Source organism: Periplaneta americana, chromosome 2 (assembly GCF_040183065.1).
Source record: "Periplaneta americana isolate PAMFEO1 chromosome 2, P.americana_PAMFEO1_priV1, whole genome shotgun sequence".
In the NCBI taxonomy this organism is placed as follows: domain Eukaryota; kingdom Metazoa; phylum Arthropoda; class Insecta; order Blattodea; family Blattidae; genus Periplaneta; species Periplaneta americana.
The window spans coordinates 204,743,686-204,761,790 of record NC_091118.1 but is presented as its reverse complement, the minus strand read 5'-3'; positions in this window follow the sequence as shown (position 1 = coordinate 204,761,790).

Sequence of the window (18,105 nt, the reverse complement as noted above, 5' to 3'; positions counted from 1 at the left end):
CATGATCGACTTAACCCTACAAAGGTACAAGTTTTCTTAAAATAATATTTTCAATACTAATATTTACGAACTGAAGAACTATTATTTCAGGATACAATCTCAACGAAAAGTACTTACGTATACTTCCTGTCCCCTTTCACTGCTGACTATAATTTAGAGTTTGTAAGAATTTGTTTTCATTTAAGAGAAAAAGTTGAAATTAACAATTTTCACTTCAACGGTAATTACACAGTGTTCCCACTGTTGGCATTCGCAGGCTTTTTGTTGTCCCTCTCGCTTACATTTGCAATGTAAGGCAATGAAGTCAGCATAACAAAATTTTAACAAGTGACTGAGAAAATACATAATTTTCAATAAAAATCGCAAATGATCGATTTTACACCCACCGATTGACTTTACCCACTTCTACGGTACTTCTCATATCACTGTCCTTTAATAAATAAAAGTCTACTATAGTTAACTTGTCTTTCATTTCACAATCAACTTCTACATCAAACCTTTTACTGCCCAAAACGAATCCACATAGAATACATAAACCCCTGCGATGTGTCACTGATACAATCTACCATTAATATTTAATTAAGTTAGAATGCACAAATCTCTGAACGCAGGTCTTTCTGCGTAAAATATGAATTTCATTGTGAATGAACTGAGATATTATCATGACTCCTTTCTAGCATAAATAATGATATCTCCCATAATGGAGAAAGGACTCGCAATTTTCAATTTACTCTATATATTCGCTTACTTCTGAAAATACACCTTGTCTATAAAAAGTGTTAGCTCTTATATGGATAGTGATTCAGTTTGTGTTTGTGAGATTATACACAGAAACTTGGGAACAATACGTTTTCATTTTTTTTTCAAAATAAGGTAGGTCATGATATTTCCATGGTTACATTGAATATGTTTTCATCTCTATTGTAAAAATGGCTATAAGATTCCAGCTTGGAGCGAAGACGAAACATTGCAGCAAGGATGGAGGTGTTACAGTACCTCACAATGTCTGGAATAAAAAAATGAATCCTACTTCAACAGTGATTCGCCAACTACCTTAACGATTTATCGCATTTATGACAAGTTGATCGAAACCGGCTCAGTTGCTGACAATTACAAGGCGAACATCGGTCGACCACGTACAGGCCGATCCCTTTTAAACTTCACAGTTCACTAACAGACACGGTGAGTGAAGGTTGTGCGCGTAGCAGATAAGCATCTGACCAGTGTTATAGTGGAACTTTGATTTACTTTTGTTTACATCACGACGTGATACTAACTTTGTTTCTTTTTATTTTTTTCCACTTAAGTATATTAATCTAAATTATTAACATTAATAATATAATCAACGGGAACAGTTTTATAGTGTTATACTGTAAACATGTCAACATATAAACGTGTCAACACAATGAAAATCAACTTCGAGCCTACAGCTACAAGACCCGCAGCATTAGAAATTCACCACTGGCTTGTAAACTACATTGGTTTGAACATCGATCAAGTGGATATGGTACAACTTAATAGCAGAGAACGAGCAATTTATGTCAAGGTAATGTCTCCTGTTATATATGAAAACTTGTTACATAAATATCAACAACCTCAAGACTTTAGATATGAATCGGGTGAAATAACCAAAGTTACAATATCGGCGGCAGACACATATTCGATAACGGTACGATGTTTTAATCTCCCACCAGAAGTACCTAACTCTGTACTTACAGGAGTTCTTAGTAAATATGGGAAAGTGCTTGATATCAAAAATGAAAAATGGAGTACACAGTATTTATTATTAATAACGGAATAAAAGCAGTTAGAATGGAAGTTAAAGATAACATTCCTGCCACTCTGAACATTGCCAATTACCCGGTATCCCTCTCATACCCAGGACAAATTCAGACAGGCTTCATTTGTCATGAATCGACCCATTTAAAAGAGCAATGTCCGAAACAACGCACTAAACTTCCCATACAACCCCGACATACGAAACTACTCATGAGTGACATCCTTCAATCACACTTAACTTCCCAGAGTAAAGAAGACACAGATAAAATAAACATCTCACAAGAGACACACGCAATGGAAACTGAAAACAGTACGATTAAAAGGAAACACACCGTGGAATTGGACTTACAAGAAGAAACGGAATCAGGCTCGGAAGGAGAGAGGGAATCTGGCGTATTACCAGTTAAAGACAAGATTAAACGTAAACAACATGACAACAAAGAAATTGTTTCGTTGACGATCGATCCACCAACGGGAAGATCAGCATATAAGCCGAACATCAGTGGCAATAATCATCCTGTAACGTCGAACGACAAGTCAATGGAAAAAATGGACACACTCTCATCATCGGGAATTATTCAAGAATCTACCCAGCATGACCTACAGCTAGAAATACAAGAAGGAAAAGAACGTGTGAAGCAACAAGAACAATTGATTCCGGAATACAAGGTACTGTCTAAAGACGAAAAAGATAAAACAAAGTGTCGACCACATCCTTATCAAGGATCAAGTAAAAACTACAAAGCTGAAAAAAGAAGGATGCTTTGACGCATGGTTCAACCAGTCTTACATAATAAACAACAAGCAGGTTCATGTCACATGATTGTAATGTTGTTTAAGTCCAGTGCCGTATATATTCTATTAATGGCGATATTATTAAGAACTATCGCCACCATCAGTGTCAATTGTATCCGAGAAAAACTTAAACAGATTATGTTACGAGACTTTTTATACACAGTGATATCGATATTTTACTATTACAGGAGGTAAATACTGACAACCTTAGTTTTCTCGCCCCAATTATAATCATGTTGTAAACACTGGCAAACACCAACGGATATGTTTTAATCTGTAGTGACTTTTTCGAAGCGCAGTCCTACTAATGACTACGTTTTTCGTCTTTATTACTATGGTCGTTATTGTAAATAAAGTAGCCACATTGAATGTTAATTGTTTACAAAACGAAAACAAGCAAAATATGTTACGAACTTTTCTATTTCTTAATTCAGTTGATATAATGTTGTTACAAGAAGTGAACGTAGACAATCTGGATTTTCTAGGCACTCAATACGCGTACATCACAAACCCGGGAGATGCCCAACGTGGAACAGCCATCATATACCGTTCCAGCTTAGAAATCGAGCAATATGATACACACAGTAGTGGACGAGCGATTAGTGTTCTATTTACAAATGGCACGCTTGTCGTTAACCTGTACTTACCGTCGGGGACAAATAAACGAACAGAACGTGAAAATTTTATCATTACAGAACTGCCATTCTTTTTGAGATATCATTACAAAACACTGATTCTTGGAGGTGACTTTAATTGCGTTTTACATCCAACAGATCAGACAGGTGTATATCAAACGGCACCAGCTCTCAATCAACTAGTTGAAGAATTAAATTTGAAAGATGCTTGGAAACTTCTCCATCCTACAACGGTGCAGTTTACATTTTTTCGGGGGGAGCCGGCATCTAGATTGGACCGAATCTATGTGGATAAGGACACCAGTAATGTCATTTACGATACAACAGTCATGCCCATAGCATTTTCTGATCATGAATGTTTTACTATGACCCTCAGAATAAAAGAAAAGCTCGCTACCACAGGACGTAGTTATTGGAAACTGAATCCATCATTATATAGCAAAGAAGACGATCAAAATGATTTTAGCACTTATTTATCTGATCTAATCAACAAAAAGCGACCCTTACAGGCTAATTCACTTTTAAGTATTGGATCAACACAGTCAAGCCGGCGATCCAATCATATTTTAAGCGCGTAGGGTCAATAAAATCACGTGAGCAACGCGCGACGCTTTCTTTTTAATATGAAGTACTAAATGAACTACATGACGAGATTCAGAAAGGAGAAAAAGTATACGAGGAAATGAATAAAATTAAACAAAAAATATTTCAATTCCATGAACATATAATGCAGGGCGTGATGATAAGGTGTAGACCCAAATCCAAAATGGACAATGAGAAAGGAACATTGTTTCATGTAGTGAAAGAAAAGAAAAGAGGTTATCAAAAATACATTCATCATCTCCGGACCAATGACAATCAACAAATTTCGACAACTTCAGACTGTTTACATGAGGCCACGAGACATTTCCAAGAACTTTTTAATGAATATCCCATATCGAGTGAGATGTGTAATTCGTTATTGCAAAATGTTAATCGACACATCAGCCTAGAAGATCAACAACTACTACAACAGCCGATTGATGAAGAGGAACTCCGACAAGCATTGTTAGGCACAAGAACAAACACATACCCTGGAAATGACGGCATCACATATGATTTTTATAAAACATTTTGCGATATCTTAAAAAATCCCCTCTTGGCAGCCTTCAATGCCATTTTCACTACACAAGAAGAGCTTTATAACTTTGGAGAAGGCATAATCATTTTACTTCCCAAAACAAATCCACGTACCATTGCCGATTACCGTCCCATTACCTTGCTTAATACAGATTACAAAATATTGATGAAAGTTTTGGCCAATAGACTTAAACCGTTACTCCCACATTTGATAGAAAAGGAACAAATATGCGGCGTACCCGGTAGAAATATTTTCTGGAATTTATCTGCTTTACGAAATATCGTTGAATACTTACAAGCGCATCCCACAGAACAAGCTGCGATACTATCCTTAGATTTTGAAAAAGCTTTCGATCGTGTTAATCACTCTTTCTTATTCATGGTCCTTGAAAAACTTAATGTGCCACACTTTATGATATCCGTTATCCGAAAGCTTTATGCTGTTGGTAGATCAAAAGTGCAACTAAATGGATACTTTACGTCAAGTTTCCCAATTAAGAGGGGAGTTCGACAAGGCTGTCCGCTTTCAATGCTATTATTTGCTCTGTCATTGGAACCATTTCTCCGCACGATACACAATCGTATGCTAGAGCTTCAACCTGAACGTCTCCATTTTACAGTCCGGGCTTATGCAGATGACGTGACAGTACTACTCCAGTACCCTGAAGATGAACAAATTGTGGTACACACGGTGAAGATGCACAACTTGGCTTCTGGAGCGAATTTGAATTACAAGAAATCATCTTTGTTGCCTTTGGGGGCTTGGCAGACTGAGTTCTCACCATCTCTGTTCACAGTGCGTGATGAAGTCCGAATTCTAGGAATATACTTCAAATCAACATTAGAGGGAATGCTTACCCGTAATTGGGAACAAATAGTTAACTCCGTACGTCATGTCATCAATAAACACAAGATTCGCAAACTCAACTTATTTCAGAAGATTTGGCATATCAACACTTTTGTCTTATCCAAAATTTGGTACGCAGCTTCAATATTGCCAATGCCTGCAAAGTTTTCACAACAAGTGGAAAAATCAGTTGGATTCTATATTTGGTCAGGTCATGTATATCGAATCAGTAGATCTCAACTTCGTAATAAAAAGGGTAAAGGCGGTCAAAACCTGGTCGATGTAGCAATCAAAGCCCAATCGCTTTTGATACGACGGATACTGCTGTCTATGGAAGGTAGTGGGGATGTCGTGGATATTCAGAGATGGAACAACCAACACGTAGATGGACCCAGCGTTTCAGGTGCGTATCGCTGTGTTTTCAAAGGTTTGAAAGAATTCCAACAAGCAGAACTGAAGCCAGACTCTCCGCGCACCTCTAAAATTATCTACAAAGTCTTACGGAGCCGTATGACTACGACGCCTTCTGTGCAAGAGAAATTCCCAAATCGTCCCTGGTCCCGCATCTGGAAAAATCTAAATTTTCCGCATGTGCCAACAGAATGGTTAGTAACATCCTACATGATGGTTAATGACGTCATCCCAACAGAATCCAAGAAACATAAACACAACATGGTAGATTCGCCAGCATGTGGAAAGTGTAATAGACTGGATACCATTCAACACAGACTAATAGGCTGTCAAGGTACTAGAACTATCTGGACGTGGCTAAAACATCAACTGTGTAAATTTGATATGTCGACTAACCCAAATGATGCTTTACGGAAAATACTCCATTTTGATTTTGGTTCAAGTGAAAACCTTGAAACTCAGTTGTGGCTTATTCATGGTGTAGTGCATTACGTCCTGTCTAGTGAACATCCTGAAATTCGTGAACTGAAACGTGTGCTGTATGATGAAAAACAATCTACGTTACGTGTAACTCCAGCTAAGACATGGTTCTTAAAACTTAAAGACATTGAACTTTCTTAAAAAAAAAAAAAAAAATACAACAAATGTTTAGGTGATCTTATATATCATCGCATTCAATACTCTAACGACCACAGTCATTGATTTGTGTTTATAGCTCTCTTTCTCTAAGAATAAAACAAAACGCCTCAGACTTGTATGATGAAGCTGCTTACAGAAGAAGAAAAATCATGTAATGAAAAAAAAAAAAAGTGTAAACACATTAATTGGAATTTTTGACAGCTGTTAAATTGTATTTGTTCTTTAATTTCTTTGTTTTTAAATAAAAGTATATGGAAAAAAAAAACATAGTTGATGTACAAGAGGCTTTCTTACCTAGTCCAAGGAAATCAACATGAATTTGGTCTTTCCAGGTCAACTGTATGCAAAATCATGAATGTGCTCAACCGCATTTTGCTCGGGATGTTCAAACATATCTTAACGGAACATTTAAACGAAAATGGATTGGTAGAGGAGGACCACTGCAATGGCCAGCACGATCACCGGATCTTACTCTCTGAGATTTTTGGCCATTGGTTATGCTGAAAGACCGTGTATGTGCACGATGTTGACTATCTGCGAGAGAGAGTAGAGGATGTAATTGCAGGAATTCCACAAGAAATGTGCATCCAAGCTCTGCATACTATGATTTCCTAGCATGTCTTGTTCACGATGGTGAACATTTGGAGAAATTTTAAAGTTAGTGTAGGCCTATATAAGTGTGAGTCAATATTCATGTGAGTTAACATTTGAAAAGTACAAGGGGATATCAATCAATGTTTCAATTTTCTTAATGGTGATATCATATAATTCAGTATATTACTGCAAACTTCAGTGTTTTTCTTAGAAAAAAAACTTGGTAGAGGACAATTATCACCATGGATACAGTCTTCTTTTCCTACTTTTTCATTAGGAACAACAATAAATTTTGCAGTAATATACTGAATTAGATGATGACATCACCCTGAAGATGTTGTTTTTTAATGCCAGGCGTTTGACAATAAAGTCATTTGACCTCTTCCACTCCAACATTTTTCAAATATATTATCATGGTCAGCCACTGAAGCACAGATTTTTGAGGTGTTCGGAATCCATTTCTTGGTTTGAGTTGCACAATGGGCAGTTAGGTGACTGATATATTCCAATTCTATGCAGGTATTTGGCCAAACAATCATGGCATGTTGCCAATCTAAATGCAGCTACAGACGATTTTCGTGGTAAATCGGGAACTAACTGTGGATTATAATGCAGAGAGTTCAATTTTTTCCCTTGAGATTGTGTTATCAAATTTTGTTTGTTGAAGTCTAAGTATATAGATTTAATAAATCTCTTCACAGAGTAATACGTAGATTTAGTAACAGGTCTGTAAGTAGCATTGCTGCCTTCTTTGCTAAAGCATCCACATTCTCGTTTCTCAGAATTCCACAATGGGATGGTATCCATTGGAGTGCAATTCTTTTATTGAGTGATATTAATTGAGAGAGCATTTTAGTTATTTCTGCTGTTTGAGATGAAGATGTGTGTTTAGAGACTAGTGATAGAATAGCTGCTTTGGAGTCTGACAATATAACTGCATTCCTAAATTTATTGATGTGGCATAGAAGATTCCTGAGACTTTCACTTATTGCAATGATTTCTCCATCAAAACTTGTTGTTCCATAGCCAAGAGATCTATAAAATGAGAAAAGACAGCACGTAACACCTGCACCTGCACCTTGTTCCCTGGAGATCAAGGATCCGTCGGTGTATAAATGAAGCCAGTTTTGTGGAGAGTACCTAATATTGTCTCTAAAGACAATTGTTTCATTATTTCAGTGTTTACTTCTGATTTCAGTATTTCTTGTTAAATTTAGTTTATATTCTATATTTAATAGAGTTAAAGGGTTTGGTTTAATTTGTAAGTTTTCTTTTAAATTCGGGATATTGATTTTCTGTTTCAATTCTTGAACCATGGATGTGAAACTTTTTTGAGTTTTCCATCTACTGAGAGGACTGTATGAATGGCAATTGTTTCCTGGTAATCTGATAAGTTTTTCATATTGAATCAGTGGTTTTTCTTCTATTGTCATTTTGATGCTGTTAATATTAGGGAGGATAAGATAATAAGATAATTGTGACTTTGTTTTTCCGGCGTACTCTCATTTTTAGAGACACTCTGTATTTTAACCAGTGATTGCTCAGGGCAGACGCGCAAACAGCGGAGAAGCGAGCTTCTGACCACGATGTATTGTGTCTCTCGTCCGCACGTTCAGAAGGAATCTTTGAGAGTTGTGTGGGCTATTTGGACTTTTCCAAACTTTGTTTTACCTAATTAATTACCATTGGAAACAGACTCATTAAAATCGCGTCATCTTCTTGCAAACTGTGTTGTGATCAGCTGTGAACAACTTCAGAATGTGACTGAGTTAAAATCCTCATCAAGAAGTTGCCAGCTACTTAGGTGAACCCATCGAGTTGTTAATGGGGTGTCTAGGAAAGTGAAAATTGCGGCCTGAAACTGGAGAGGAATTAAGGAGTTTTGACTCCGGGGACGATGATGAGCGGGCGGGGGGTAGTCTGGTCGCCATGGTGAAGGCAGGTCAACTCCTCTGTGCATATAATGAAGCAAAAAGTTAGATTGGTTCACAACGCAGTAAGTTCCAACGGCTAATTTTAAATTAAGAGCGGAATTAACTTGAAGTTAACGCGTCATTAATTCTGCAATCATCACCCGTACAGAGGAGGTAGCAAGGTTGCATAAATCTCTAAAAGATTAGCTTACACTGTCTGCATCACATCAAATAAATATAATAATCATTTACCGTTTCTAAAAACGTGTTTCTTGTTTCGAAAATGAATGAAAGCAACAAAATGTTTGTTAAAATATTTAAATTATTTTCCATAGTTGCTAAAATAACCAATTTTGATTAATGTGATTGATTTAAGCAAAAGAAAACTGAATTAAAAAAAAAATTGTTCTTCTAATATTTACCAAACAACATAGGCTCCAATATTGCTTGAGGGGACACGATTCATTACTCTGTACGAAAGTCAGTGAAAACTTTAATTGCCGTTTATAAAAAAGTTCCTTACATATTTTACAGGAAACAACGTCGTCTTTTGATTTCTCATTGTTCTTAACTCCTATAATAAACTGTCTGACCTTTATTAATCAGTTAAATAAATAAATAAATAAATAAATAAATAAATAAATAAATAAATAAATAAATAAATAAATAAATAAATAAATAAATAAATAAATAAATAAGTGAATAAATAAATACAAACAAAAAGGAAACAATCAAAAGCAAATAAAAACAAACAAAAAGCAAACAAAAACAAACAATCAAAAGCAACAAAAAACAAAAAGCAAACAAAAACAAACAATAAAAACCAACAAAAAACAAAAATCAAACAATCAAAAGCAAATAAAAACAAACAAAAAGCAAACAATCAAAAGCAAATAAAAGCAAACAATCAAAAGCAAATAAAAACAAACAAAAAGCAAACAATCAAAAGCAAATAAAAACAAACAAAAATCAAACAATCAAAAGCAAATAAAAACAAACAAAAAGAAACAATCAAAAGCAAATAAAAACAAAAAAAGCAAACAATCAAAAGCAAACAAACAAAACCAAAACAAAACAAAAAACAATCCAAAACAAAACCTAAAGGCAAACCAAAAGATAACAAAAATACAAACCAAGCAAAACAAAAACAAAACAAAACAAAACGAAAACAAACCAAAACAAAACCCAAAACAAAGCAAAACAAAAAACAAACCAAACCAAAACCAAAAACAAACCAAAACCAAAAACAAAACCAAAAACCAAAGAACAAAAAGACAAAAAAGGACCAAAAAACCAAAAAAACAAAAAACTAAAAAAACCAAAAACCAAAAACGAAAACCTAACTCAAACCCAAAATCTAACCAAACAAATAAATAATACCCTTGGAAACTGCTTAACTCAGGATAGTTTAAAACTACAGCGCTTATGCACTACCTTTTCCCTTTCTGTACTTCGCTCATCCTTCGTTGATCCTAGCAAGGACGATGAACATGAGCTATTTGTTTCTCTGCCACTACTTCAACCAGTTTATCATTCTGTTTCCATTCTTTGCAGTTTGACTTTGGACAGTTTTCTTTATTAAAGTTTTATCCATTTCCAATAGTTAGATCTCAATTACTGATCACTTAACAAGCACACTCCTGCGATGACGATCATCACATGTAACGAACGCTAAACCTTAATGTTGATAACGGTTGCTTTTAAATTTCGTAATAAATTTAATTTTTTGTAACAATTACTAAGCGTGCCTATCACAATATCTATCATCCTGACTGAAATTAGTTTTAAATAACGCGTTTAAAAACTGAGCTTAACTAGACTACGAGCAGAATTAGACTGGGGAGGATAATAAAGAACTTTAACATGTTGTTGTCCACCGCTGAGGAGTAACGGGTAGAATTCTGGCTGTGCAACAAGCGGACCAGGATTCAATTCCTAGTTGGGACAAGTTACCTGGTTAAGGTTTTTTCCAGGGTTTTCCCTCAACCCATTAAGAGCAAATGCTGGATAACTTTCGGCGCTGGACCCTGGACTCATTTCGCTGACAGTCACAATCTCGTTCAGACGCTAGATAACCATAGCAGTTGATAAAGCTTCGTAAAATAAATCAATAAAAACTATAAAAGACCTTGTTAAAGAGGTATGTTGTACACACCCCAACCCCTCACTACTGATTGATCAGATTCGCATTAACCTTTAAGGGGAGAGGATGGTATTTTTTAAAACTCTTTTGTTATTTGGTGGAAAATATTAATTTTTTGTATGTAGAGAGCTCATAGCTGTGGCAACTCAACCAAATAAAAATATTTTGAAAAAAAAAATATTTGGGGACCCAAATTTGAAAAAATATACCCAATGCAGGATTGTACTAAAACAGATATATCTAAACCATTTTTAAAGATAGATTCAAACAGTTTTTTGCAATGTATTTGCAAAAGCATGTTCTACAAGCTGTCTGTAACAGAATTGTGATATTAGTCCCTACCTTTGTAAAATAAACAATTAAAATTTAATAACAATTTTCTGATTTCCTTTTTTGTAAACAAACGGACGTATTTTTAAAATGAAATCAATTAACAAATGTCTGTTACAGAGAAAAGTTTCCTAATAGTCTGAAGGATGTGTGTTCTAAATTTCATGCATGTATCTTTAATAGTTCAGAAATTATATCCATTTTTGTCTGGCAATGTAGCAAAAAAAAATGAAGTTACTGGAAACCGATAAAAGCGGACGTGTGATTTAAAAATCCATAGCGCAGGAAGTTCAAAAATGACGTCTCAACATCCGATAAGGACACAAATACCCACAAAATGTTATGCAATGCATTCCACACATATCAAAGGGTATTTTAAATAATTTTTTTAAAATTTAAATTACCGGAAACAACAATAAAAATGAGCGAGTGATTTAAAAATCCATAACGCAGGAAGTTTAAAAATGGCGACTCAACATTCGATAAGGACACAAATACCCACAAAATGTTATGCTATGCATTCCACATATATCACAGAGTATTTTAAAGAATTTTTTTTGAAAATTTACTTATTTTTCACCAAAAATACCATCCTCTCCCCTTAAACTCAACGGCGGGAAGTTTCGTTCTGTATAACAGAGTGTAAGAAGATAATTTCAGTTGGTATCAGACTTGGCCAGCATGAGCTCTACCTGCATGATTTGGGAAGCTCGACTTCCTCTATCGGAGAGGATCAATTCTGGCCGGTTCCACTCTGCCAGGAGGCAGATGAACAGTGCTCCTCCCTGCACGCATATTTCATATTTTATGAGTCTGCCTTGTCACTTGCATTCATTATTTTCTATCCGCCATTGATCGTCTTCGGGTGCTACAAGGTACAGCGACAAGTTCCTGTTTTAGTCTACAAGCACGAATGTTCTGGACACTTTGACATAACACACAGAATTTTGATAGACTATTTCGTTTATATCACGTCCAGAGGTCTGCATCGGACGTTTTTGCTCGAGCGCCAAGTAGTTCATAGCATAATCCGATAGGTAGCGCACATACATGATGGGTAAAATTGTCACGAGCGATAAATCCTCGAACGGTATAAGCCGAGCGTTAGACATTCGTTCTTGTTACAGTGATGAACTGTGTAGTAACATCATAGATGTTTATCATTTCAAAACTTTGCAGTGTTTAACTAACCTCTCCATAGTACAACTACAAAACTTGCTTTAAAATGTATTTTTAGTAGGTTATTTTACGACGCTTTATCAACATCTTAGGTTATTTAACGTCTGAATGAGATGAAGGTGGTAATGACGGTGAAATGAGTCCGGTGTCGAGCACCGAAAGTTACCCAGCATTTGCTCATATTGGGTTGAGGGAAAACCCCGGAAAAACCGCAACCAGTTTAAATTGTAATATAAATGTTGTAGGTAAATGTCTTTCCCCCCCCCCACACACACAGGAGTGATTTTGTTTTTGCCACATCTGATAGATGTTATTGGATGTAAATGTAATTATTATAAACGGAGAACACAATCACGATAATGCAAGAACTGTATCAAGTTTTCTAGTAATACTACTACTACTACTACTACTACTACTACTACTACTACTACTACTACTAATAATAATAATAATAATAATAATAATAAATAATAATAATAAAAATAATAATAATAAAAAAAATAATAAAAATAATAATAAATAATAATAATAATAATAATAATCTCTAATAATTAGTTTATCAATCTTTGCGTCTGCAACAGTTGTGCAGCATGATTATTCATTTTATTATATTTTCTGTGACGTTATCTCTGTACTAATATTGTTATTAATCTTCTGCTATATCAATAATATTTTGTAAAACGTTTCTACATTGTCGCAGTATATAGGCGGAACACTATGTATGGACCTATCATATTATATATGTGGTAAATCAAATATTGAATAATTATTAATTAGCGATAATAACAGTATATCGAAGTTTTTCATACTATTTTATTTATAACTTCATGTTCCTGTTTTGGTACGTTCCATTGACTGTTCCATTAAACGTTTGTCATAAACGCAGAAAATAAAGCCTTATTTTTACCGTGTGAGCAAAACATATGTGTATCTTATCTGTCGCCTTCCATACAAGATAAAACATGTCGGTGAGATGACCTTGTACTGTGCTTCTATTTATTACGAGCGTATCACGACCGATCGTATCTCACTCGAGGGTGCGACACTCGATCGAGTTCAAGCGAGCGATTTAACCCCAATGCAGCACTCTTATCACGTCATTCCATTTTTGACCAATGAAGTGTAATGAAATTTTGAATTCCAACCAATCACAGTCACACTTTGCGATAATTTTTGCAGCTAGATTTATCGCTATCAATTTATCGCATGGTCGTTCTTTTGTTTAGTCGTTGTCGCCAACTGTTTCCCCGTAAATTGATGATCATGAATACATTACGATGCAACTACACGGTTAAACTGTTCTTTCAATTTTAAAGCAATAAATGCAAGATTGATATTTAATATTAATTAATATATTTTCGCAGTGAAGACGACGTTCAAAACGGCGCACCATGTAGACACAAAATCTTCATCCATCTCAATTGAACGTACCTTTTAAACTTGATTCTTTCAATATTCTTCCCAGATTGCACGCATATCCAGGGTTGGGACTTCACGCGTAAAAAGGGTTATTTACATTACAGTAAAATACGCGTAAATAATGCATAATTAACGTAATTAATGTAAAATACGTAAAAAACCTCCAATAACTTTTATTTTTACTCTTCCTTTGTTCAGTTTGTGTTGAAAATTTACCGTTTGAACTGCCAACAAACCTAGCATATAACTCGAGGCTACCAATTAATGTTAAAAAATGGAGACCTTAAGAAGATTTTGCAGTTCATACCGGATGAAGTGAAAGTTTTCTACACAGAACTGTACACATGGCCTGCGACCAACGAAGATAGTAATGCCAGTGGAAGTTAAGATTGAAAAAATAAGTTTATTAATGTTCTGACATACAAAAAGTCTATTCAGCCATGCTTCCCAACTCTTTGATGATTAGTCATTTACCACATAAAATTTGGAAAATTATTAAATTTATTGAGTCATTTGTTTAAACCATAATGTTTATTTCAAACTGTTATACTATCAAAAGGCCTTTATCACTAGAATCGTTTATTTTTAAAACCCCTTAAGTGACAAAAATAAAACTTTCGGGAAATCAATAAAAACTGTTTAGTTTAATTTATTTTATTTTAATAATCAAAATGTATTTAACAAGTGATATTAGTTGATAATGTTAGGTTTATTCGCTATTAATTGTGTTTTATAATGTAGGGGAAACTCGGCTAATTCCGCAGTACGGGTAATTCCGCAGTAGTGCATATATGATTTTACTGCGGCTTTACAATAGCGTGAACGTAAGTTTCGAGAGGCTGTCAACAGGAGGCATATCCTCTGCAGTGCTGTAGAAAAAAATCAAGGATATTGGTCGACACCTCTGTCGGCAATGCAGTGAAACATCGAAATTTGGCTGTTTTTCGTGTCTTCCTACACAGCTATGAAGAAAGTGACCATTGTTACATATAAATTGTTCCTTTTATGTTACTTTCATAATGTATTTCATAATTATTTACGACTGTGGAATTAGCTAAGTCCTATTGCGGATTTATCCGAGTTGTTCTTTTTCAACTGTAATGTACGTACAACTAAATATATTTGCATTTTAATAGATCTCTTTATCTCATTTGGTAATGAAAGATTTCGTCTATGTCTACATACATTGACAATATTTTTCAATAAACATTTTGATAAAAATATGATAGATTTATTTCTTAATATTGCGGAATTAGCCGAGTCTCCCCTATATAAAGTTCCTTCGAAAAATTAATAAATTAAGATGTAATGGGGTTTTTCCAACAAACAAGCAGAAAAATAGCAATGCTTTGTTTACTTTCAGAGTATTAGAGTGAATGAAAGTGAGTATGAACAAATGTTATAATCTATGTAAAACCTACAGTATAAAATCACACAATTTTTTTTTCTGCTGCAACAAACATTTTTCTTTGCAGGACTTAAAAGAAATGAAGCAATTGATGTTTAAATTGTTAAAATCAATAAATGTTAGTTTATTACTCCGTGCATAAAACAGTTTTCTATATTACGTATTTTACATGTAAATTACACGTAAAATACGTACAGGTAATTTACTCGCCCAACTCTGCCAGATCTGATTTGTGTCTGGTACTAAAATTATGAATATTTTGATTAGTACCGTACTAAATGTAACTCACCGCACATTTATCGTGCAACCTACGAGAGACATCGAACCCTGCTCCTCTGGTGAGAAGCAGACAGCTGGCTGACATTAATTACTGTTTTCTCACTTGTAATTTAGAGGCCCTTTTTAAAATTCTGTGCTTGTGACGAACACTAACTGAATTAATTACAGAAAAAAATAACAGCAATACAATCTACTGTATGCAGTTTTAATTAAATGTGTAGGTATATCAATCAGCAGCAAGTATATTATTCTGTTCACCAGGGGCCTGTTTCTCAAAAATACTAGTTTAGTAGTTCACCAGTTACTAGTTACCAGAGTATATTTCACCAGCTCTAGTAGATTCTGTTTCTCAAACTATTTCACCAGTCTAGTTACTTGTGACAATTTTTCACTAGTCACAGGATCTGTTTCACTAGTCAGCTGATTGAGTTCATTTGTTTATACCCATTGGTAGGTATTGTTATTTGAGGTTAGGAGGCTAAGTTGTTTGTGTTTTGGTTCTTACTTCTCTCTTCTCTTGAAATTCCATCAATTGAAAGCAAATTAACTATACTCAATATGATTAATGACTCAAAGGATATATCATTCGGTGCGTTTTCAAGCATAATAACAAAAATGATAAAGTAAACGACTGGACAAAAAAATTTGTAATAAGTGAGGCTATGGAACTGATACCTCAGAACAAAGATTATGCATACGTTATTGACACTTACTGGCCCGACATTAAGAAAGCAACTTTGACGAGTACCAATTCAAGTTCACAGTATCATAATATGAACACATTATGTAGCTAGTGAGTCTACTGGTGACATGGATGCCACTTATGACTTGAAAAAAAATCGCTTTTTTTCAGTTTTACGTTTGATCTATTCATAAATTAGTGTCGTTTTGTATTTAATTTGTAGGCTGAAGTTGACAATGTCAGAAGAACTGGCAGTGGAGGAGGAAAGCCAGCAAAAATTACTGCAGTTGATGAATTGGTATTAGATTATTAGGAAAAAAATCTGCATGTGTTGCTGGTCTAGGGCAGAAAAACCAGATGGCATTGGAAAATAATCAACATCCCGATTTGTAGAGCAATTTGTATTTGAAACTTTGCTGATAATGCATGACTTCTATTTGTTTGTCTTGGTATGGCAGGTCCCACTATATTTAACAACTCTCCAAGCTTTTCAGCACTTTATTTGAACCGTTCATTATATTTAAACAATGCTCCTGTAAAGGAATAATAATTGTTCTTTCTCGATATAGTTTTAGCTCTTCTCACAACAACTTCTTTACTACTTCAATCGAAATCACTAAACCACATTTATTAAAAAAATAACTACAATATTTTGTTTTGATTATCTGAGAAAGACTGCCACTGGTAACTGATAATATAGAAATCACCAGTCTTTAGAGTCTTGTAGGAATATTCCTGTTAAATACTAGTATAATCAACTAGATTAGCATTTTGAGAAATGAAATCGACCAATATTACTAGTCTGTGAACTGGTAACTACTACTTTACCCATGTAGTTTCTAGAAACATAGACTTGTAAAATAAACTAATATTACTACTGTACAGACTAGTATTACTAGTCCGTGAGTTTTGAGAAACATGCCCCAGGTAGTTGTTTGTAAGTCGGGACATGGATGCTAGCTCCACCTGTGGCAGGCATGCTTATCGTGATTGCTGGTTTGCAGTTGGTTTGGCGTCGTCCACCGAGGTTCATCTAGTAGCAGAGATAATAGCGTATTCCGAATCTCACCGGACCGGTGAACAACAATGACGTCACGCTGCAGCGAAATAGGAACAAAACTGCTGGAAGGTTCGATGGCTATCATGGCGGCTGTACAAGTTGTTGTCTGTGCTACGCAAAGAGTTTGTAATATATAACTAGAGACACCAACGGCGCTAGTTTCGCGTACAAAATTGAACCGCTGTTTGGCCGCCATTAAAGGGAGTTGATGTTTCGCCGGGAGTGCGAGCAGTTCATGCTTATTTGAGGAGTACGAATAAATACAAGTACACTTGAAGGGAAGTAATAATAAAATGGTGAAATACTGCGCCGCAAATATTGTTCTAACATAGCTACTATTGTAGGATGCCCAGGAAATCATGCATCTCTTAATATTTGGAAGAATGTTCTAAATGCTGTTCCTCCTTTGAATGTGTTTACAGAATGTCGGAAAATTTCTTGGATAAAGTTTTTTCCAGAAACACATTAATCAGGTTTATAAGGTTTATATCAACAATGTATGTAAGGGTTATGTGCCATCATATTACAATGGATTATAATAGCAAAGTGCACAAGAAAATCCTCAGACAGCATCTGTATGAAACTGTTTTGTTTCAGAATAAATGATATGATATATATGTTCCCGTTTTGTATGTAGCTACTTCTAGTTTATAGTTGAAAGTATAGCCGATGACAACCAATTTATTACCACCACCACTACCACAACATGCCTTGCGACCACTACTAGCCTACTAGGGATGCTAATACCACCAATACTAGGCCTACTACTACTACTACTACTACTACGTCTCTATTATATCACTACTACTACTACTACTACTACTACTACGTCTCTATTATATCACTACTACTACTACTACTACTACTACTACT